Source organism: Haliotis asinina, chromosome 5, assembly GCF_037392515.1.
Source record: "Haliotis asinina isolate JCU_RB_2024 chromosome 5, JCU_Hal_asi_v2, whole genome shotgun sequence".
Lineage (NCBI taxonomy): Eukaryota > Metazoa > Mollusca > Gastropoda > Lepetellida > Haliotidae > Haliotis > Haliotis asinina.
In genome coordinates this window covers 30,554,960-30,577,110 of record NC_090284.1, presented here as the reverse complement: position 1 = coordinate 30,577,110, position 22,151 = coordinate 30,554,960, and the positions used below count along the sequence as shown (strand labels likewise).

Here is a 22,151-nt window from a genome sequence, read left to right as displayed (position 1 = left end):
GGCAGGCAAGTGTGTTCAAGGACATGTTGGTAGGTCCACTGATTGATGTTCTCCTGTAGAACCAGTAACTCAGTTTTACCATTATAGTGAACGCCACCTCACACAAGTGCAGATCCACCTCAACCCTGAATGAAACCCTCAACACAGTCATCCCTGAACCCTTCTCCGTTTCGTCAACGTACTTGCACCCATCCATCCTGTTTAACAAGAAATGTGATTCATCCATAAAGATGCTGTGATGCCAATGCTGCAGTCTGATGTTACTATGCTGCCTGGCCCACAGAACACATAAACCGCTTGTGTTCTGCAGTCAGGAATGGTTGACGCAGAGGTCTTCTAGCTCTGCAGCCTCTTTCAAACAGTCTGTTTTCACAGTTTGACGGCTAAGTCTGACGTTACTAAGGTGACCCCATCTGTCCCTCAGTGATGTTGAAGACATACGGCAGTTGCGATGTACCAAACAGAAGAGTCCACGGTCATCACATTGCGTGGTTTTCTGAGGGCGACCTGTGGATTTCCTTGGAGTTACTGACTGTTGTGTTCGATGGAGTTTCTCTGAGGACCCCTGCAAAACCCAGTTCATGAGTTCATGAAGTCTTCATGAACAGTTCATGAAGTCTTCAACTTTAGCTTCAATCTTCATGAACTTACTTCATGAAGACACTTCTTGAAGACTTCGTCAACTTCATGAAGATATTTCACACATGAAGTTTTATGTTACTTCATGAAGACATTTGATGAAGACTTCTTCAACTTCATGAAGTTATTTCACACTTCATGAAGTTATATGTTACTTCATGACGACACTTCATGAAGACTTGGTCAACTTCATGAAGTTATATGTTACTTCATGACGTTTTTGTTCATGAAGTAAATCTAATCTTTTTCACTACAAATTTCCAGAGTAAACTACATTAAAAAGAAAATAAAGAATAAAAATTACAAGCTACAATTCTTTTATTCATTTTAGATAAGTTGTCACATAAACAATTACAGATGAGGCATAAATACATTTTCAACATATTTAAATAAGTTTAAATTATCTGTTAATCCTGCCACTCGTGGCATTACTAGTGTTTGTCTAGTAACTTTTGTTGTTGTTTCATAATAAATACAACAAACAATGCATGAAAGAATGCTTAACGATTCTGTGCCTAACAGTTGTTTTAGTAATATAGGGACAGTTCAAGGTAAAACTTACCTTCTTAAAATAGCTGCGTAACCAGTTGGTACTGTGGAAGTTTTCTACTTGTCTTTCTTATTCATATATACTTCATAAACTAAATTTTCCTGTCCAAATCGTCTCATTTCATTGAATCTCCCCCGTGATTTAGGGCATGAGTGAGTGAGTGAGTGAGTTTAGTTTTACGCCGCACTCAGCAGTATTACAGCTATATGGCGGCGGTCTGTAAATAATCGAGTCTGGACCAGACAATCCAGTGATCAACAACATGAGCATCGATCTGCGCAATTGGGAACCGATGACACGCGTCAACCAAGTCAGCGAGCCTGACCACCCGATCCCGTTAGTCGCCTCTTACGACAAGCTGAGTCGCCTTTTATGGCAAGCATGGGTTGCTGAAGGCCTATTCTACCCCGGGACCTTCACGGGTCGATTTAGGGCATGCATGCAGATACTTTACGCAAAGCGTATAACGAAGCAAAAACATACGACAGTAAAAAAACATTAACAGTCGACTCAGTACCAGAAATAAAAGAAATGTGGAAAAATATTTTGATATCGCCATGCTTCTGGCAGCTGTCTATACTCGCAAGTAGATCTACTCGTTGAAAACATTCAACGCTCTCGATTTTAGAACACATTCCACTGTCACTCCCTGTCCAGCACGATATGACACTAAAACTAAGTCAGTTTAGACTAATGAAATAAAATTTACGACCCGGGACATGTGCATAAACTATTCTTCCACGTTATGATCGACGAAGAAACGTGAACTCAGAACATCTTTTTACGGGATCCCCGCCGTTGACAATAATACGCCATGTATTTGATAAGTTCTAATTTCGATATTCATACCTAAATATTGTAATTCTTGAAATTAATTGTCAATAAGATGAGAAATTATACACTGTTGGTATGATGAAGTAACTCGATCGCGAGATACTCGGTACCGACTTTCGCGCCAAAACTACCACGCCCTTCGTTCTTCCGAATCTATTGCGACTTCAAGACCGGATAAAAATTTTCATAAAGCTTATTTTATTTATAGACGCGATTTATGCCTGATCTAAGGGTTTATGTTAACACTTAATTTTTCTTTTCTGTCAAAAAATGTCTTTACTTCAAACTTGCAACATTCGATAAGGAAAGACGCGACCGTTTCCCGGCATGACGCCATTGCTGCTGTCTTCGAGCGCGCGCAGCGAGGCAGGAGGCGCCAAATGAACAGACAACGATTCAGGTGATGAATATCACTAATGGATTTGTGATTCACGGATTTCGTGGATAATACAACGATGGATATGTCAAGAACTGGCTCAAGATAAAGGAATCGACTAGATTAACTGCCCATGGATGCATCCCAAGTTGATTTCCATGAGCGGACCTCGTTGTATCGCGGCATTCATGGTATCGCGACAAACGGTATTTCCGGTTTTCCGATCGAAACACGCCTCCTAGAGATCATTTGCATATGTAAATCGGCAGTCAGACGTCAGTCGCTTGTTTACATTTTGGAAAACAAGCACGATGTATCAAATCTTTATAAGTATTATCCAGGAGAAATGTTAACATTAAATTCTGGAATCTTTTGGAATCTCTTTCAACCCCATCCATGAAATAATTGCAATAATATTTACGTGTCGTTTATGACACTTCCCACTTATCTGAACTAGGTCGCCTGGGGCGGTATTCTAAAAAAGTCTTAAGTCTATAAAAAAAACTTAAGTCTATAAAAATGACTTAAGTTTTTTTTGAAAAACTTAAGTTTTGTCTTAAATCACTTCTTTATTCTTAGTCATATTCAATAAAAGTTTTAGACTTAAGTCTTGTTGTTTTTTGACTTAGTTCTTAAGCCTGCACCCATGTAGGCTTAAATATAGGATTTCAACTTAAGTCTAACCAAAATGGCAGCCGCACAGCGTGTATATTTACCAAGATCCAACAGATTCAATGATATGAATAACGAGGAACTACTTAGAAGATACAGACTGAATCAACAAGGTATTAGGTTTTTATTGCAACTTATTGGAGCACAAATACAGCCACTGACTGGACGGAATCATGCTATTGATGCAACAACAAAGCTCTTAGTAACTTTGAGGTTTCTGGCAACAGGCAAGTTTCAATTGTGTAATGGGGATGATCACGGGTTGAGTCAACCGAGCGTTTCACGTGTGATATACACGACTGTTGAAGCTTTGTCCGCCCCTACTATGGTGGCACGGTTTATACATTTTCCCAGTCCCGCAGAGATGACAGAAGGGAATCCCCGCTTGACGTCACTTTTTATTTTCTTGCATTAAAGAGTTCCACCGGAAGTTTTCCGTTGCTGGTATTTTCCCACTAGCAACGATGCGCACGCACCGCGGCCAAGAACTTAAGTTTATGATCGACTTAACCTCCGACTCAGCTAAGTTTTTGACTAAGTCACTTTATGAATACGAACTTAAGTTTCTGACTTAGCTAAGTCAATTTTTGAAAACTTAAGACAAAACTTAAGAGAAATCTTAGACTTTTTTAGAATACCGCCCCTGCATCTTATCAATGCCATTTAAGGTAACGGAAGTGACATTAGGAGCTATATTAATCTACCGGTGGATGGCAATATTTGTAATACAAATAAGGAAAGAAAATGTAACATGAACCCTGACCAATGAAAGCGAATTTGCACACTCAAACAAAATAGAAATTGAGAAAGAATTTTATTGTACTCCTGTACACATAATTATTTATTCATATTCTCTCATGATTTAACATCATATTTTGCATTGAAATATGGTTGAAATCATGCCTAAAGTATAAAATCAAATAATATAGAACATTACAATGAAAATGAAATATTTTAAGATATTACATTTTCTGAAATATTCTTTTCTCTATTTTATTAAAATATTCTTAAAAAGAAATCATTTTTGAAAATATAATTTCAATTTAAAAAATCATATTTATTCAGGAATGTCGCAAAGTTAAGAGAAAACTCTATTTTTCTGCTAAGGCAAGACGACAGTATGATCCTGTTAGCTTGCAACAAGCATTTGCTGCCACCCCTATCTTGTCATAGTGAAGTGGGCTCAGTGTGACAAGTGTCAGCACTGGACCCATTTGTCATTTTGCACTGACATCACTTGTGTCTTAGGCGCCACAGTGAATTTCTCTGTCCACATTATGAATAAATTCTCTAAATGACTGTGAAACTAATTTGATTGAACATTTGTGCATTCTATGTTTGGAAGCCTGGTGATTTCCCAGGATAATGTTTCATTACGGACACAGTTTTGTGCAATTTGGATAGCCAAAAAATATCTCAACCTTTTTTACATTGAGGGGAGAAAAGAAATTACCGCGATACGATGGAGTCCTCTCCTTTGGTAAATATGAACCGGCTTCGTTCGTCTAATGGCTCTTGCTGAAACACTATCAAAGTTAAAATAATATTTTCTACACAAATGTACTGATTAAATGTCATGGTAATCGGATTTCATGATGAAAAAGGCCATATAAGTTTCAAATTCTATTGACGATTATGGATATGCTAAGTACCGCGATACAACAAGGTCGCAGGCTAAATAACAACAATTTTGAAATTATTTTCAGTGCCGGAATATGCATATACAAAAACAACATAGGTGAAGGGATAAGTAACTCTCTTTGAGGAGAATGACAGAAACATTTTTTAAACATATAGAAGTGTATCAAGTGTTGTTTTTACACAGTGTGTATCTCCGAGTCTCAAACAGAAAGTCAGTAATGTGTACTGAATGATAATGTGAGCTTTGTGTACGATGGGACTTACACAGGGGCATGTAACGCTGGTGACTTAAAAATCTGAGTTGTGTTATCTGAGCACATGCAGATGGTTTCAAAGTTCAAGGTTCTAGTTTGGTGCTAAGCTTGTTTAGCTTAGATTAGAAACAACAAAATTTCAAATGATAATGAAAAGGGAGATAATTGCCATAGGCACTTTTAGGGATATTTCATGTTCTCTCTGTCGTTTTTGTATTCAATTTTGGAATAATTACCGATTGTAAATTAAAAGTGAATGTGCCACAATGTTTAGTCATTTATTTACAGGTCACATGCAACGTAAAACACAACTTTGCAGATTCTGGTACCTTTCGGTATGCACTTACCGAAACAAATAAAAAATGCCATTTCAACTTATGAAGTTGAAAAAATTGTGATGAAAAAAGCCCGCGAAATCAGAGTTCAAACGTTTCACTAAATTCCCCCCAGCGCTGGGGGAAAAACTGGTTTTAACAGCTGTGCTGCGCTGCGTCCATAACGCATGCACAGTGAATAGGTTCGCGGAGCTTGAAACAGTATGCATGCCCAGCGTCTGAGGTCATGAGCAGTAGTCTAACCTTGGTTGTGTACACAAACAATTAAGTAAATAATCTACTCGTTACATAAAACAACTTGTTGATTGTGGTAAGCAGTCTCTGCCACAGAGAAAGTTCAGTGACTGGTTTATTCACACCTGTATGTCTGTCAGCCTGTCTGCTAAAGACAACATGCAATACAGAGCTTCAATCATTGACCACGTGCAATTTGAACTTAACGCCTATCAGACTATACGACATAAAGAAAATAAGTTGATTTATGACTTGTGCACCCGAGTCCCTTATCTGCCACATTATGTAATTAGGCACGTGTGATACACATGACATGTTTTTATGTCTGTGGGTTGCAAACAAACTACATTCATTTTTTTCGGATGACTGGATCTGACGGAAGCTAGTGCAAACTCTTGTCAGTTTCAAGTGCTGCTTTGTACTTGGACGAATGACAGATTCCAGCCACGCAGTAGTTTACCATCTCTACTGACATGATTTTTTATTGGATCGAACGCAAATTCAGAGAACATGCATTTTCCAAACCCAACATCTCTATATACATTCTTCATGGATAACGACTTCTTTTCGTGTATATGATTTTGTTTGACAACAGTATATGAATCCATACTGAAACGACGCATCAAGTACACGAAAAGAAGTTGTTATCCATAAAGAATGTTACTTTCTTGTGACTGGCTATACTTCTAAAATGCCCATCAAACAGATCATCTTTCTGTACACACAATGAACCCTCATCATATCAGCAAATGAAACAGCCAATCGGAAGCCGTTGTTGCACTTGAGTGCATATCCACCCTCTATGACTGGGTTCGGTCTCCCGAGGGCTTCGTTTAGGGGGAAGTTAGCCCAAGTACAAAATATTGCACTTTTGAATCGCAATTGTACACTTATAATTGTGTTTATTATCTTTTTTTTAAAGCAGCAATGTATATTCTATGTCATTAATAAGTGATAAATGTGTTTTAATTATGTTTGATTTTTTGGTTGCATATGACCTTTAAGTTGGAAATAGGTTCAGTTACATGAAGATACGTTTTTCTATATTATGATGTGCTGATTAGTTTAAGTGTTGGGAAATGCTGATATTTCAGAATATATTTTGATATGAATGTAGACTAGTGGTTTAGAAGCCAGTTTTGTTACTTGATATAGATGGACTCTTTGTATTAAAAAAATATGTTAAGGTCCTCAGTGTGAATAAATCATTTAAAATAATTTTTCACCTGATTATAATTAAACTATCTGAAACAAGTTATATATACTTAACATTTTGAGCAATTATTTTTTTTTTTAAACAACAAAGTTTCAATATTTACTTTAGACTCTTTGAAATGTAAAGACTGTCATTAAATGTTGTTGGTTACAATGTTTTTCAGATTTCCACTGGACAATTCTGAGGAAATCGTCCTCATCATGCAAATGTTGAAAAACAAAGACGAAGTTCTGCTCGATGATTATATTCCTGAGCCAAAGTGTTCACACTGAAGACTTGGGTTTGATTCGTCACATGAGTACAATGCATTTAGCCCCTCTCTTCTGTTCCTTGTCGTGATAATATGCTGGAACTCAACTCACTCAGTCACTAACTATTCTTAAACCAATGTGGGCATCTTCAGTGACGTTACCACTGCTCTTCCTGAAGGTTCTTCCATCCTGTTTTTTCTGAGATTAATTGTGATGCCCCATGTACAACTTCCAGTTAGATGATTTTAGGCCCTGTTGTAAATTCTCCGTTGGTTGTGACTCTCATTGTCTACTTAAAAAACATATAGTTTGAAGGGATTACACTTTCTGAAATTGTATATTACAATCTACTGCATGAAATGGTGTTCCTAATAAGTTCATTTTCCTGCAGGCAGGCATATTGACATCCAAGCTGTAGTAAAGATAGAACAAGTATGTATGGATGACAGGTTTAATTCTAGAGCAATATGTTTGGATACAGGTTCTTGTGTTGTTTGTAAATAATTAATCAGAATTTTCTGCAGAAGATTTGAATAAAAAGGAAATCCCATCAAAATCTAGTTTTCTGTTTGTGTCCTCTTTGCCGCTTGATATTTATGTTATGTTACATCTCATGGTGATGAATTTATATGTTGCCTGCCAACTTGCATGGCATGGTCAGATTATGTGATTTGTGTTGCAGAAAAAGGCTGAACTCTTCAGGAAGTCTTCATGAACATTTCAGGGGGTCTTCATGAAGTAGATGTCTCATTTAATGTTCATGAACTCCTCGTGAAGAAAATTCATGAACTCATGAAGTAGTTGTCTCATTTAATGTTCATGAACTCTTCATGAAGAAAATTCATGAACTCTTCAGGAAGTAGGTGTCTCATTTAATGTTCATGAATTCTTCAGGAAGAATTCATGATCTTTTCGACAGGGGAGTTCTTTTGCTAGTGTTAAGTTGCAGACTGATCGTGCGATTTGTTGCACCTGCTCGATTCATTCCAATGATTTGATTCCATATGTCAGTGGACGTTGGCTTCAGCATTGCAGGGACATTAAGTTTCAACACCAAAAGGCACAGGCGGATGATTTATGGTCTGACAACAGCATAGTTCATTTTCAGTGTGGTTTGTGTGTATCGAAGTACGCACGGGTATCGATGTGTAAAAAGCATGTGCTTTACATGCTACTGAGTTGACAAGTTGTATTTGAGTGAATGTACCAGCTTACATGCATGTGAAAATTATGGCACATTTTGTGCCATCTCCTGAGCATTCTTCGACATTTGGCATTATTAGCATGAGTATATGAAATGTTGAATTTGCAATGACTTTACAGGGGTTGTCCAACATCTTGTCTATGGATACTCTTCTTTGGCGCAAACGGCATATCTTGAAAGAGTTCATGGCATGGTTTGTTTCTTCTACTAGGTCCTTTCATGGTATGACCCCAAACATGTCAAGGGCATCATGAAGAAATAATGCTTTTAAATTTCTCTGGAATAGGACCATACACAGCCTCAGGAGAATTCCAGACAACAAATCTGATCTCGTCCTTTTTGATGAAGCCAATGTATTTATTTGTATCATTGCTATCTTGGAAGACATGATGGCCTGGTTTCTTCTACGTCCATTCATGGGATGGTCCCAAACATGTCCAGGGCATCATGAAAAATAATGCTTGTAAACTTCTCTGGAATGGGACCATATACAGCCTCAGAAGAATTCCAGACAACAAACCTGATCTCTTCCTTTTGGAGGAAGCCAATGTATTTATTTGTATCATTGCTATCTTGAAAGACATGATGACATGGTTTCTTCTAGGTCCATTCATGATATGGCCCTAAACATGTCCAGGGCATCATGAAAAATAATGCTTGTAAACTTCTCTGGAATAGGACCATATACAGCCTCAGAAGAATTCCTGACAACAAACCTTATCTCGTCCTTTTAGAGGAAGCCAATGTATTTGTGTGCAGACTCTCTCAGTGTTGTCACAATCCCTAGTGTACAGTACACAACCCTGTGCACTTAAAAGAACCCATGAATCCGTTGGTATATGACCAGATGGTGGCCACATGAACACGTGCATACACCTAGTTGCAGGTACAGCAACGTGCAGTAAACTTGGACAAAGTGCTGTGACTGTGTCCCAGTCCACCCAGCTGTCAACTGGGTGCCTCGTTAGGATGAGAGAGCCACAATAAACTCGGTGCGCCTAGTGGCAGCAAGAGTTGTATACTCCCCAGGGAGTTGAGAATGAAATACGATGTGCTGTTGAGATTGACATCCGGTGATCGAGGGAAAAATACTTTAGCGCCTAGAGAAATTGCCTTGCAGTTTGATTTGTGCCCTATACAAGAACACTTCTTCTTATTATTATTATTTATTTGTATCGTTGCTATCTTGAAAGACATGATGACATGGTTTCTTCTACGTCCATTCATGGAATGGCCCTAAACATGTCCAGGGCATCATGAAAAATAATACTAGTAAACTTCTCTGGAATAGGACCATATACAGTCTCAGAAGAATTCCAGACAACAAACCTGGTCTCGTCCTTTTTAATGAAGCCTATGTATTAATTTGTAACATTGAATTTTCTGTCACTTTTGACAGCAATGTGATAGGCAAGATTCAGGAAAAGCATACTAAATATGCGGACCTCTCTTGTGGACCTCTTGAAATGTCTCACTTGCATTCCATGTACATTGTTGTCAGACTCCCCATTATTCTCTTTTGGCTATAGTTTGGAATCTCCTGATCTCTTGGTGCAGATCAGGAGAGTGACCAGGTTTTTTCCACCAGGATCACTCTGGGTAACAGAAGGTTGCAGTGGTGGAGGGAGCTTTCATATTCTCCTAAAACTTCTCAGTGGGTTTGACCAGGCAGGTTCTCCTGGGAGAAGTCCCATTTGCTGTATGGGCTGTGTATAGAGGGGGAAAGGACATTCCTGATATTCAATGATGCTTCTGGGATTGTTTGACCTGAGAGTGAGGATTGAATGCTTTTCATGAAAGACTCCATGATCATCTCCCCATTTTCTACTTAAACCCCATTTCAATAAGAGTGATAGCAGCAATTAGAGTTGTTTTAGATACATTAATGGGAACATTGATCTCTTCCCTGATGGTATAACATTGGTGGTATCTTATTGTCATAAAACTGCACTCATTATGATCCCCTTATCCAATTTGTGTTTGCATCCTGGTTTGGCTTTTGAGATGACTACCTACAGTACTAGGACAGCACTAGTTCAATGATACACCCTGTTATATCGGTAAGAGAGGTTTCTCATTCTCCCTCTCTTACACAAAATACTTCTAGACATTAGCAATCAATGTATATATCCATATCAAGAGCCATGCTTGTGACTGCACATGACAAAGTGTGAAATATAGCGTTAGTGAGGCTCCATGATAGGTACATCCATAACAGTTTTAGTGTCAAATTTATTAGTTTTCATTACAGCTATCATTTATAATGAAACTAAGACTAATTTAAAAATGGCCATTTATAAAGTTAACTACATTCATTGTGGATATAAATGTGGACAAAACAAATTCTATTTCTGACAGTACGTTATTACATCACCAGGGCCTGAAGGCATTTGAAACCAGTACTGGCAACTGTTCCCCTATGTCCAACCACTTTTACTTTACATTTCATTTTTTTTTTTTTTTTTTTTTTTTTTTTGTGGTGGCAATTGGTTTTCTTCCATCTTCCCCTGAAGTAACTGCCGAAATCTCCTGTCCTGACTCATGAGCAATGGGAGCACTGATATAGATGCGTATTGTACAAAATGTGTTATATTTGTGTTAGCCATGGAATCAAAATCTCATTGCTGCTCTAAATGATGCTTACATGTTCAAACACAGAGCTAGAAGCTGTTCGATAGTGTTTTCCTAAAATTTTATTTATTTGGACCACACTACCCAAAACTACACTGCCATGAAAACAGAAACATTATTTCTTCTGCTACACTATCCTGCAAAAAAAGACATTGTCACCATGTTTTTTAAATTGGAAATCAGCTTAATGCAAACATGTGTAAATAACGTAATCATTGCCAGAAAGATTTCAAAATTGGCATGTTTGATCATCAAAAATTAAAGATGAATTTCAAAAGATCACAAGACAAAATTACAACAGGTGGCATGACAGTGTGATCCAAAAATCAATAATGTGTATGGCCTCTGTGAGTGTTGATAACAGCATTGCATGGTTGATGAAGGCTATAGGAACTTGCACCCAAACTCGGTGATATGCCTGAGGGAGTTCAGCTGCAGTTGTCGGTCTTGGTCTCACATCACTTAGCCTCCTCCTTTGAATCTTGTCCCACAAGTGTTCTACAGAAGTTAAGCCTGGACTGAGGGAAGGCCATTGAGGGGTTTGTATGCCAGGTTGACAGAGAAAACCTCTAGTTGCTCATGTGGAAACCACGATAACCAAAATGTGGCGTGACAAAGGGTCTTTGTGCTTGATCAGTGTTGCTGGCAGATATTGCACCATGTCATCTACCAGGAACAATATTCTGTAACACCTCTAAAATTCCTACAAGTCTTTTTCCAGGACAAAATCATCTGAAAAACAATCCCTGTGTTGTTGCCACAATCTCACTCTGGTGTCAGCCATCAAGACGCAATACCAGCTTTCATTGGAGCAGAATACAGTCTGCCACTCACTGACACCAATTCCGATGATGTGTGACCCACTGATTTTGATCACAGACGGTCTGCCACTGCAAGGATGGTCAGCTGTACTTCAAATTGCTCATTATATATTATTATATTATATATAGGCGGTATATTGTTCAAACATGAAGAATGATTTGGAACATGTCTAGCAGTCTGGTCTGCATTTAGTCTTCCTAAAGATTGGTCCCTCTGTTCCATTAAAATCGTGGCGTGTCACTACTGTCGAACAGTTAATGATTTTGTGCATGTTTGGTGTCTCTTCTTATCGGAATGACACCTCAGGATGCACACACGTCATTTTCATGAAATATGCACAAAAACCTCATCCTGTCTTTACTTTAGTAACTGCGTTTTCACGACAAGTTTTTTATCAAATGCAGAACCTGAATGCACATTTTCTTGAACATTGGCTACAACACAGGTCTAGCTAAAACATAAAAAATGAAAAATAATTAAAATTAAGATGAAACGTATCTGGCAAAATTGTTGGTACTGTGATGTTTCTTTTGTGGTTCAGTATAAAACTTGCCTTCGAGTATGCATGTATGTATTTTTGACCACATAACTTTCTCATGTACATATCTGATTGGAATCAGAGTGAGATTAACAGATGTTTTCAGGACATTTTCACATTTCTTAATGTAAAGAAAACTAAGTAAATGGTGGTCTGATTTTTCTGGAAATAAGGAACCACTACATCCTCATACTAGTGATCATGCAAAATGGAAAGAGTTGACCATAACAACTATTTCAGCATCATTTTAAATTGAAATCTTTCATTTTTAAAATGTAGAGATCACATTCATAAAACTGGCCAACAGTGACCTTATTTTCTTCGCCACATAAAAATACTATTCACTGACGAAACCAAAATGACTGTTTTGTCATACCTTTGTTCAAAGTATGTTTATTCTCAACTCTTGAAAATGTATTAGTAGAGGTTGAATATGGCTCCTGTGTACTTTTGTACTTTCTTGGGCTTATTTTTCCTGATGTACCAGAAGTTTAGAAGAAATCTCAAAGATACTGACAGTCATCTAGAGAGGTGTCTCAAAACCTTGAAAAACTTGAAGATTGAGATACACTAATATGTTAAGATGGTCAATAGCCATAGAGTTGCTTATGGAAATTGTTTGTTTGAGATTCTGTATGGATTCCAGCAGAAACGTGGGTCGTCTAATACACTTCCTGAGGTTCTTGGATCAGTGATCATCCTCTTGTGTCTTGAATCCATTTTGGTTTCCAGGAATACTAGAAAAGGGTCTAAAGGGTTCAACATGATTACAGCTTTCTTATCCAAGGAGCTTCTCTATCGCTGCCATTGATGCAAAAAAAATTTAGTTCCCTGAACAGATAGTGGTCTCCCACCAGATATATCACCATTGGCAGTCTCTCGCAACTTGAGACACTCTGATGGTCTTGAGAATCCACTGGTCACTCATGATGATTCTCTACAAAAGTTGACAAATGTGTGCCCAATGGATATTGGAATACCTCCATAGGTAATGCTGGCATCTGTTTCTAATACGTTTTTTAAGGTCTTTTGCTTTTACTGTGTGGTGAGTTAGTGCAGAGTCAACAGGATTAGGGTCCAGGTTTGACAAATTTCCTGACAGGGAACCACTCCCATTTGGATGGCTTGATAAGTTGTATATTAAAAGATGATAAATGTGACTCATCTCCCTTTTTAAGTACAACATGCTAATATATTTAAAACCAATTCTGCCAATAAGTATTCATGAAGATGAGAAAGGATTTGTGAAAGGTAGATATATTCGTAAACTAACCAAGATTATACAAGATACGCTAGAATACACGGAATCTCACAAGATACCAGGTTTACTATTACTAGTATTCACTGATTTTGAAAAGGCATTGGATGAAACTCTTTTCTGCAGATATTGAGTCTGGTGTTTTAGTAAATGGGTTTGCAACCCCTTTTTTCAGTGTCACAAGAGGTTGTTGTCAGTGAGTCTAAATATCTTCCTATATATTTATTCTTGGTGCCAAAATCTTAACAATCATGATGAGAAATAAAAGTAAGATAAAAGGAATTCAAATAGGCAACAAAAAATCTCTACTGGCACAATTTGTCACAATCGGCACATTAGATGGGTCTGAAAAATCTCTATGCTGCAAGGAACACAATATCTCATTTTTGCTAGATTTGCAGGTTTAAAAGTTAATGCTGAAAATGTAATTTTCTGAATAAAATTAATATTTTACACTTAACCTGGCTTGTATTTATTATGCTTGCCTCCTCCCTCTAAGTGGAACACTTGAAATCCCTCTCCTGAAGTTGGTATACAATCACACTCACCCACAGGTAACTTCCTTTTATTGTTTGGCACCCTTTCAAGTCACATACTTGTCACTCACTCCGAATATGCCCAACATGTGAACCTACAGGGTGATCTGATGTGCCATAAGTGGGGAGGTTGCGAGGGCTTGACATCATGAGCCAGGATAAGGATAAAATATCACGTTTATTCAGAAAATTACATATTTTTCCTTATCCGGACTCATGCTTGCTGTGCTAACAGAATCTGATGGAATCAGTGGTGGGTCAGGCCACATCCTGGATTCTCTGACTATTGAAAGTAGGTCCTGTATTTTCCCCCATGGCACCTATGACGGCACTATTTTTATCCTGTTATTTCAACATCAGTCTGCTTCTAGCATCCTGCTAGCTATATAATGCAACTTTACATCAAGATCTTCCCATCAAGACAAGTTGCCACCCTTCTTCATTTGTGAGTATCTTCTGTTTAGAAGTACAGGGTCATAACACCTCACTCTAGCCTGTTCTAGATGTGCTCATGGACTCTCAACCATTTATTCCCTAGAGCACTGGTCTCCACAAGTCATATGATAAAAAGTTAAGATTTACTAACTGCCTTTATGGAACCGGTAGAGTTGTGCTATAACCAGTGGCCTAATTTGGTGAATGGCTGTGATGTCTCCAGTGGCAGTATCTCTGGTTGTCAAACACTGTGTCAGATTTCAAAAAGCATCCCTCCATTATGGAGCAATATCCATGTAGAGTGAGTGTAGACTTAGAGCTGTGACTTTAAGGCTCTAACAAAGCACAAAAATAAGTCCTGTGTATGCTGTGGACCAAGGACTGTACATAATGCCAGGATGTGGAATTGTCTGTCTGGTTGACCTGGTAGTTGATTCTTCGCAGCTTTGCAGTAAAATCCCATCTAAGTCATAGATGTACAATATCATGATGTTTTTAGTCAAATCTTTTCTGAAAAAAGTCCAATACATGTATATACTTCTGACATCCTGTTGCTGTTGCTAGGGCAAGCAGAAACAGCATTTTATGTGTTAATAATTCAAAGGATCTTCACTCTAAATATATCACTGGTGAGATGTTCCAAAACGACGTTTAAATCCCAAGCTGGTGCCTTAAATTTCTGTTGTTGGTATTCCAACTTCAACCAGCTAGTAGTTTTGGCACTTTGATCAGTTTTATTCCAATTTTCATGGTGATAACTGAGGTGACAGCAGCCAAGTAGGTTGAACCTTTCAGTTGTCTAGTCTGTCGTAGATGACATAAACATTCCACCACTTGAGGATGTGAGGCCTTTGATGCCGTAAAACCCATCCATCATATGTCTCAAATCTCTTCCATTTGTTGTCATACAGAGTACAAGCAGATCTGCGTAGAGCAAAGGTTACAGTCTTTGCTGCTCTGGCGGAATATCCTCCTTCTTTTAGCAAGCTTTGATATAGTCCATACGTGAAGTTGGAGTGAAGTTGGAATGACAATGGATTCCAATGCGCTTCTTTGGTGGGAGGATGGGCGAGAAGATTCTGCCATTCTGGTGGTTTTAGTGGTGAACTTCTATGGGTTCTTTTATGAGTATGGGAAACCATTCTCTAGCTGGCCAATAGGGTTCAACCAAGTTAGTTGCATCCTTGTCCTCTACTGGAGATGGAAATGCATAAACATGCTCACCTCAAGATATGCAGAAGGTGTCTGTTGACTATGCAAGTGGATCCAGCACTGGAGATACGAATGATGGTGACTGTTTGTTGAAACTTGTCACAAACAGGTTTCTGTGTGGAGATCCCAGTCTCTGACAAGGAGAAATGCTTCTGGGTGTAACATCTGTTCTGTCACAGATGGCTATAGTGAATGAGATAGAGCATCTGCCAAGGTATTCCTTGCTCCCAGAATGTGACATGCCTTTATGTAGATGTTCAAGTCACCAACAATGTTGCACAGGTGAAAGAAGACCTTTAGTAGACTAAATGATCTAGTTGATCCCTGTCTGTTTATGTAGAACACTACTTTGGAGTTGTCCATATGGACCATGAGCAGTTTGTTCCTCAATACACATAGTGTAGTAAGGTGTTGATTACAGCTTTCATCTCCAACTGACTAATGTGAAGAAGAAATTTCTGACTTATAATTTTATGTTGTCGAGGTGGGCACCCCATCCCTGAAGCGATCCATCGACGTACAGATGAATGCTGCAGTCAAGCTCTGTCAAATAGGTTCCTCGCAAACATTCGATCTGTCATATGACATATGAGTCTATCATAACAGGTATGGCTTCAACGTGTCCAGTAGGCCTATCAGATCCAAGCTGTCTAGGTGAGTATTCAGGAACAGTTGTAATGGGCTTAACTGTAGTCCAAGAAGACTGCTAAGTTCATAGTAGTAACTATGAGAGTGTAGTGCTTGAGATACCATGGCTTGGATCTTAGCCCAGCAATGGTCTGGGATGACAATTCAGTGGTGTGAAGTTGTATTCCCAGGAATTGTAGATCCTGCTTTGGTTTTACATCCAACTTTAGTAGGTTGACAAGTCATCCTAGTTGTATCAGCAGTCTAGTGGTCAGGTCCAGTTGTAGACTGAGTTGACTCATTTCGTGACCAACTTGAATCAAATTATGCAAGTCATAGGCACTGTGTAGCTCTTGATGATGTAGTAAGTAACAATGGACTTGGTTACTTGAGTAAACAACGAAGAGGCTGACATTATTCCTAATGGCAGGGCGTTCCACTGCAAGTGAAGCATTGAAGTGGAAGAATATACATTTTCTTGATTCTAGATGTATCGTAAGTGTAAATAAGCATCCTGAAGATGTATGCTGGAGAGATAACCTAATAATGAGATGTTGGAGTTGAGGTAGGTGGACCATCTTGAATCGCTTAAGTCTGAGGAAATCATCCTTGTTGAATTTCCTCATGTTGGAGATGAACTGAACTTTTCCTTTGAATTCTTATTTGGCACCAGAAAAATTGGGAGTACAATCCGGCCCTGAGATGGGGCTGATCTGTCTCCTCGACTGCACCTTTCTCTGGTAAGGACTTCATGGCTTTTGCTAGCTTCTCTGCTTCATCTTCTGCAAAGCTGATGATGACCGGATCTCTTTGTCAGCAGTGTGAAGCCCTCAGCTGAATTCTGTAGCCTGTCTGTAGTATCTGTGGGATGTAGTCGTCTTGTAGAATCCCCCATTTTTTCACAAGACCGTTGTAGACATCCACGCACAGTTGCACTGGAACAGTTGGGGATGGAAGACTCCAGTCATTCCAAACATGATCTTCAGTGCTTCCCACCTCTTGCACCTCTGAAGGAGCGGCTTCTTCCAAAGGTACTCCTGCAGTTGCCTGATGAGCAAAGACAAGATCCCTTGTCGCCATTCGAGTTTCTTGTCCCTGGCTTTAGGATCCCTACACTTACTTATCAGTCCATTCACAGCATTGCACCTGTGTATCTTCAAGAGCTCCTCTCTCTGTACATGCCAACTAGAACTTTGCAGTCATCACTGGCTTATCTGCTCTGTGTACCATAGTGGAACCTCTAATCATTTGGCTACAAGTCATATCAATATATGACATTGGTCAAATGGAATTCCCTCCCTGATGAACTTAAGATATCTCCAACCATGAAATCTATAAGAAATTTCTCTAGGCCTTTCTCGCCCAAAAGTTCTTTATCAATGGACTTAATAATGCCTTATTGATTGTTTGTGCTATGAGCATACGTGGTGTGGCCTCCTGGTTACAGTCGCCAGGTACCCACTACAACAGTTTCTAGAAACTTTGACTGGCATCCATGGGAGGCTGTTTTTGGTCTTTCATCTCACCATCATCATTTGTTTTAAGTTGCCTGTAGAATTGTTTCTCATTATGTCTAAAGAGTTTATTTTGTTTGATGAATTAGTTCTTCTTTTTCCATTTTTTTCATTTTTTCAGTCCAAACTTGTATTTTTGGTATAAGGGAATCAACAATTTGGAGAAGTACCTTTTCTTTTATTGTCTTGTACTGTAATTTCAATTTTCTCCAAATTGCCTTAAAGTTTGCCGTTTTGACATGGGACTCCCTGAAGATCTTAACTTCAGGCATAGCGCTATCCTGGAAATATTTCATCTAGTTTCACAAGTTTTACAACAAACCAGTTTTTCTTTGGTCTTTTGTTGTATCATTACATGTCTTTGGAAACTGAGTGAAGTTCCTCCAAGGTTCAAGCAGCAGCATAGACACAGCATTTACATCATGTAATGAACAGACTGCAGAAAGTTTTAAAGAGATAATTTCATTAAGTAAATCATTTTCATTTTGGAGAAAAGACATGTTTAGTTGCTTAACTGGCCTCTGTTTCTCTAAAGGTAATCACAAATTTCTTCATAAATAGAACTGAACAGAATTTAAACAGGATTTTCAGACAGAACTGAAACTGAGGAAGAAGAGTGAGGGCTCAAAACGTCGGGAGGGCTCAAAACGTCGGGTCCAAGAGGCTCTTTGTTGGAAGAGTTTCCATCAGGAAGATGGAAAAAGTTGACGCGGACATCCATAAGAAGTTTGGGTATGTTTTAGATTTGCTCTTTTTAGTGTCACTTTTCAAGCAATCTGGTGAGATGTAACAGACAAATTACCTAGTTACTTCCTCATGCATTGTATGGTCATAATCACTGACCCATGGTGCGGTTACAGCTGCCGGGTATAAACAACAACTGTTTCCAGAACCTTTCATTGGCATCCATGGGAGGTTGTTTATCATGTCCACCATCACCACTTGTCTTAATTTGCCTGTAGAATTGCTTTTCTTTATTTATAAAAAGTGTATTTTGTTTAATGAATTTGTTTTTCTTTACCCATTTTTGCTTTCTTTCGATCAAACTTTTATTTTTGCCTTAAGGGAATCAACAATTTGGAGAAGTACCTTTTTCTTTTGTTGTCTTGTACTGTAGTTTCAATTTTCCCCAAATTTCCTTTTGTCATTTAGACATGGGACTCCCTGATGATCTTAATTTCAGGCACAGCTCTATCCAGAAAATGTAATTTTCTGAATAAAATTGATATTTTGTACTTATCCTGACTCATGCTAATTGCTTATCTCATCTTCCCTGGCGAAGGTAGTGGAACACCTGAAATCCCTTGAAGTTCCCTTCTAGAAAGAAGCGGACGTAAAATACGCTCACGCATGTGTAGCTTCTCTTTTTAGTGCCCAAGGCCCAGTGTTGCATCTAGAGCACGTTTTTGCGTAATTACGCAGTAAAATAGAAAAATGACGCAGTGATATTTCATGTGTGCGCTACATGGTACACACGAGTTATTATTTTCACGCATATATTCGTTGCTAACGCGTAGCGAAACTATATGAATTAAAAACTTTTACTTGCCATTGCTCCCTAAATTGGAAATACCGAGCTATAAATAGCACTTTTCCAAGAACATGCGGCCCAGACACGTCTGGATGTCGCAGTGATGTCCAAGTGATTTTTTCATTGGTCAAATTTAATGTTAAGCATTCGGAATCATTTCGGTGTATGTTGGGAACTCGGAAAGACGGGTTTATTGTTCCCATACAGAAATGATCGTAATTGTTCGCCAATATCCGTTGTACCTCGCACTTTTCTTGGAAACGGCGAATGAGGCCAGATCGTCGAGCGAAGTAACGGCAGCGTTCCAAGTTCGAGTCATGTTATCACGTTGATAAAGGCATGTCGTCAAGTAAGAAAAAAAAAGAAGAAACACGGACTTCTTTCACAAAACGCAAGATGTTAGTGAAGTTAATTCAAATGTTTCCAGTGCAGAAATTCGCGATAATGGAGACCACGTGCGTGATAGTGATGAACTCAATGTTAATTCTGACGAAAGTGACAGTTGCGAAGAAAATCTTCCACAGGCCAGAAAACGAAAATTTGAGCACAAATTTCGGAACAAGTGGCTAAAGAAATATGATTGGCTTGAGTATGATGAGGCAAGTGGAATAATAAGTTGCAAACTTTGTAAAAGCTGTAACTTTTGTAATACACTGACGACATCTTGCAAGAATTATAGATCGTCGACTTTGACTAGACATGAGAAATTACTTGATCATAAGACTGCCAAAAAGAACTTCCTTCAACGAAATTATTAAAATCTAAATATTTTAGATATTTAAATACTTACCTTACCATACCATAGGTCTTATGCATATTACCTCAAGCTTCGCTAGAAGAGATCAGACAGTCGTTGATTCGCCATTCCCTAGATGGCTACCTCATGTAATCTACGAATGTAGTCACGGAAGTGACGTGATCTCCCCACTCGCGCAAGCGCGAACAATCCAAAAATCACTTTTACTGGCAACAGGAAGGTCAGAAGAGTCCAGAGTGGGGAGGAGCATCCAGCGTTGGGAGGGAGTCACCACCCTATGGTAAGGTAAGTATTTAAATATCTAAAATATTTAGATTTTAATAAATTTTTAACTTACCTTACCATAGGTCTTATGCATATGGCTTCGACAGATGGATGGTGGTGTGGACTCCAGAGGACCATCCCTCAGCAACCAGTGCACATGCATTAGGAGAACCTGGGAGACCCATGTCAACAGTCACAGGACAAACCTGGAAGCAGGACAAAGAGTAACCCTAGGGAACTCCAAAGAAAAAACCGACGCACCCTGAAGGTGAGGTTAATCTTAAGACCAACGGTAAGAAACAGTGTTATTACCTAAAGGGCGGCCGGCCGGGTAAGTTGCTGGGCAACCACCAACGGACTGTAGTCCCTCCATGTAATCACCTGCCAAGTCCCCCAGGTAGTGGGAAGCGAAGACAGTAGACCACTTCCAAAAGCAGCCTTCCATAGTTTGTGGCACTGTGCAATTACTATGGAGGGCCAAGGTAGATGCCAACGCTCTGATCTTGTGTGGGTTGTTCGCCACCGGATGAGGTAGATGCTTGGCATCAAAAGCTGTTAGGATCGTAGATCGAAGCCATAAGTCGACTGTGTTCCTGTTCACCTCCCCTTGCAGGTAGTCGAAAGTGGGATGAACATTCTTTTACGGGAACGTCTCTTAGAAGCCAACTTCCGGATGTAACATCTGAGGGCTCGAACGAGACACAGCAGCACCTCCTCTAAGGCATGTTGTCCCAAGACTGAAAATGCAGGAGGAATGGAGAACCGCCTGTCTGGCTGTCCAGGAAGCTGATTCTTGGCCACAAAATCCCACAGGAGACCCAAGGAGGCTTGTCCATGCCTTGACTGCTCAAAGCGAACATGTGTGACGTCCAGGGCATGAATTTCACTAACTGTAGCCAACGCTAGAAGGAAGACCGTCTTTTAGACGAAATACATGAAGGAGGCTTCCTCTAAAGGGTCATACGGAGGTCCTCTAAGATGTTGTAGGACGATGTTGAGGTCCCAAGCTGGAGGATGAAGCTTAACTTTCTGGTCCTCCAATTTGAAAGGCTTGAGTAGCGCAATAAGCTGTGGTTTCTTGGAAATCTGTTTATCCGCTTTAATCGCCAAGAAGGAGTTCAAAGCCGACAGATAAGTCCCCAAAGTACTGCCTCTAAGATGCTTGCAGTTATGCAGGAACAGGAGGAAGTTCGCTAAAAACTGTGGAGAAGCTGTCATAGGATCTTGCGGTCTTGAACACAAAAACTCTCAAATGAGCGTCACTTGTCGTCATATTAGGACCTTGCGGACATACGATGCACACAAACTTGGACGCTTGCCACTCACTAGCCCTTAACTCTCAATGCCTTCTGCAGATGACCCAACCATGAAGATGAAATCTCAGTGGGTCCAGATGAAGCTGCCGACTGTGCGGATGTCGAAGCAGACGTAACTAATCTGGAAGCTGGTACGACTCTCTGCTGGTGAGACGACGCAGGTTGGGGAACCATGACCTGGCTGGCCACCAAGGCGCGACCAAAGGCAGTCGCAGGTTCTGAGTCTGCTTGACCTTGGTGACCACTTCTGAGAGAAGGGCCGATGGTGGAAACGAGTAAGCGTCCAGACCTTCCCACGACAGGGACATCACATCGATCGTCCACGCCTGCAGGTCCACTGAGTGGAAATCCTGTGCTCCCGGGCGATTAACTTCGCCACTTGAGATGAGTACCCCTTGGCCCTCAAGACTTTCACAGATGGTCCAGGCACAAAGATGAAATTGCAGCGGTGCAGGTGCAGTGTCCGATTGTGAGGATGGTACAACAATTGGTCCCACTCTAGAA

General features: G+C 39.5%; 1 protein-coding gene across 2 annotated transcripts in view; it reads right to left on the bottom strand.

Moving 5' to 3' along the window:
- LOC137283530 (cyclin-dependent kinase-like 2) overlaps positions 1-22,151 on the bottom strand; it is a 566,496-nt gene that overhangs the window by 49,629 nt on the left and 494,716 nt on the right. The gene's annotated exons all lie outside the window — the stretch shown is intronic.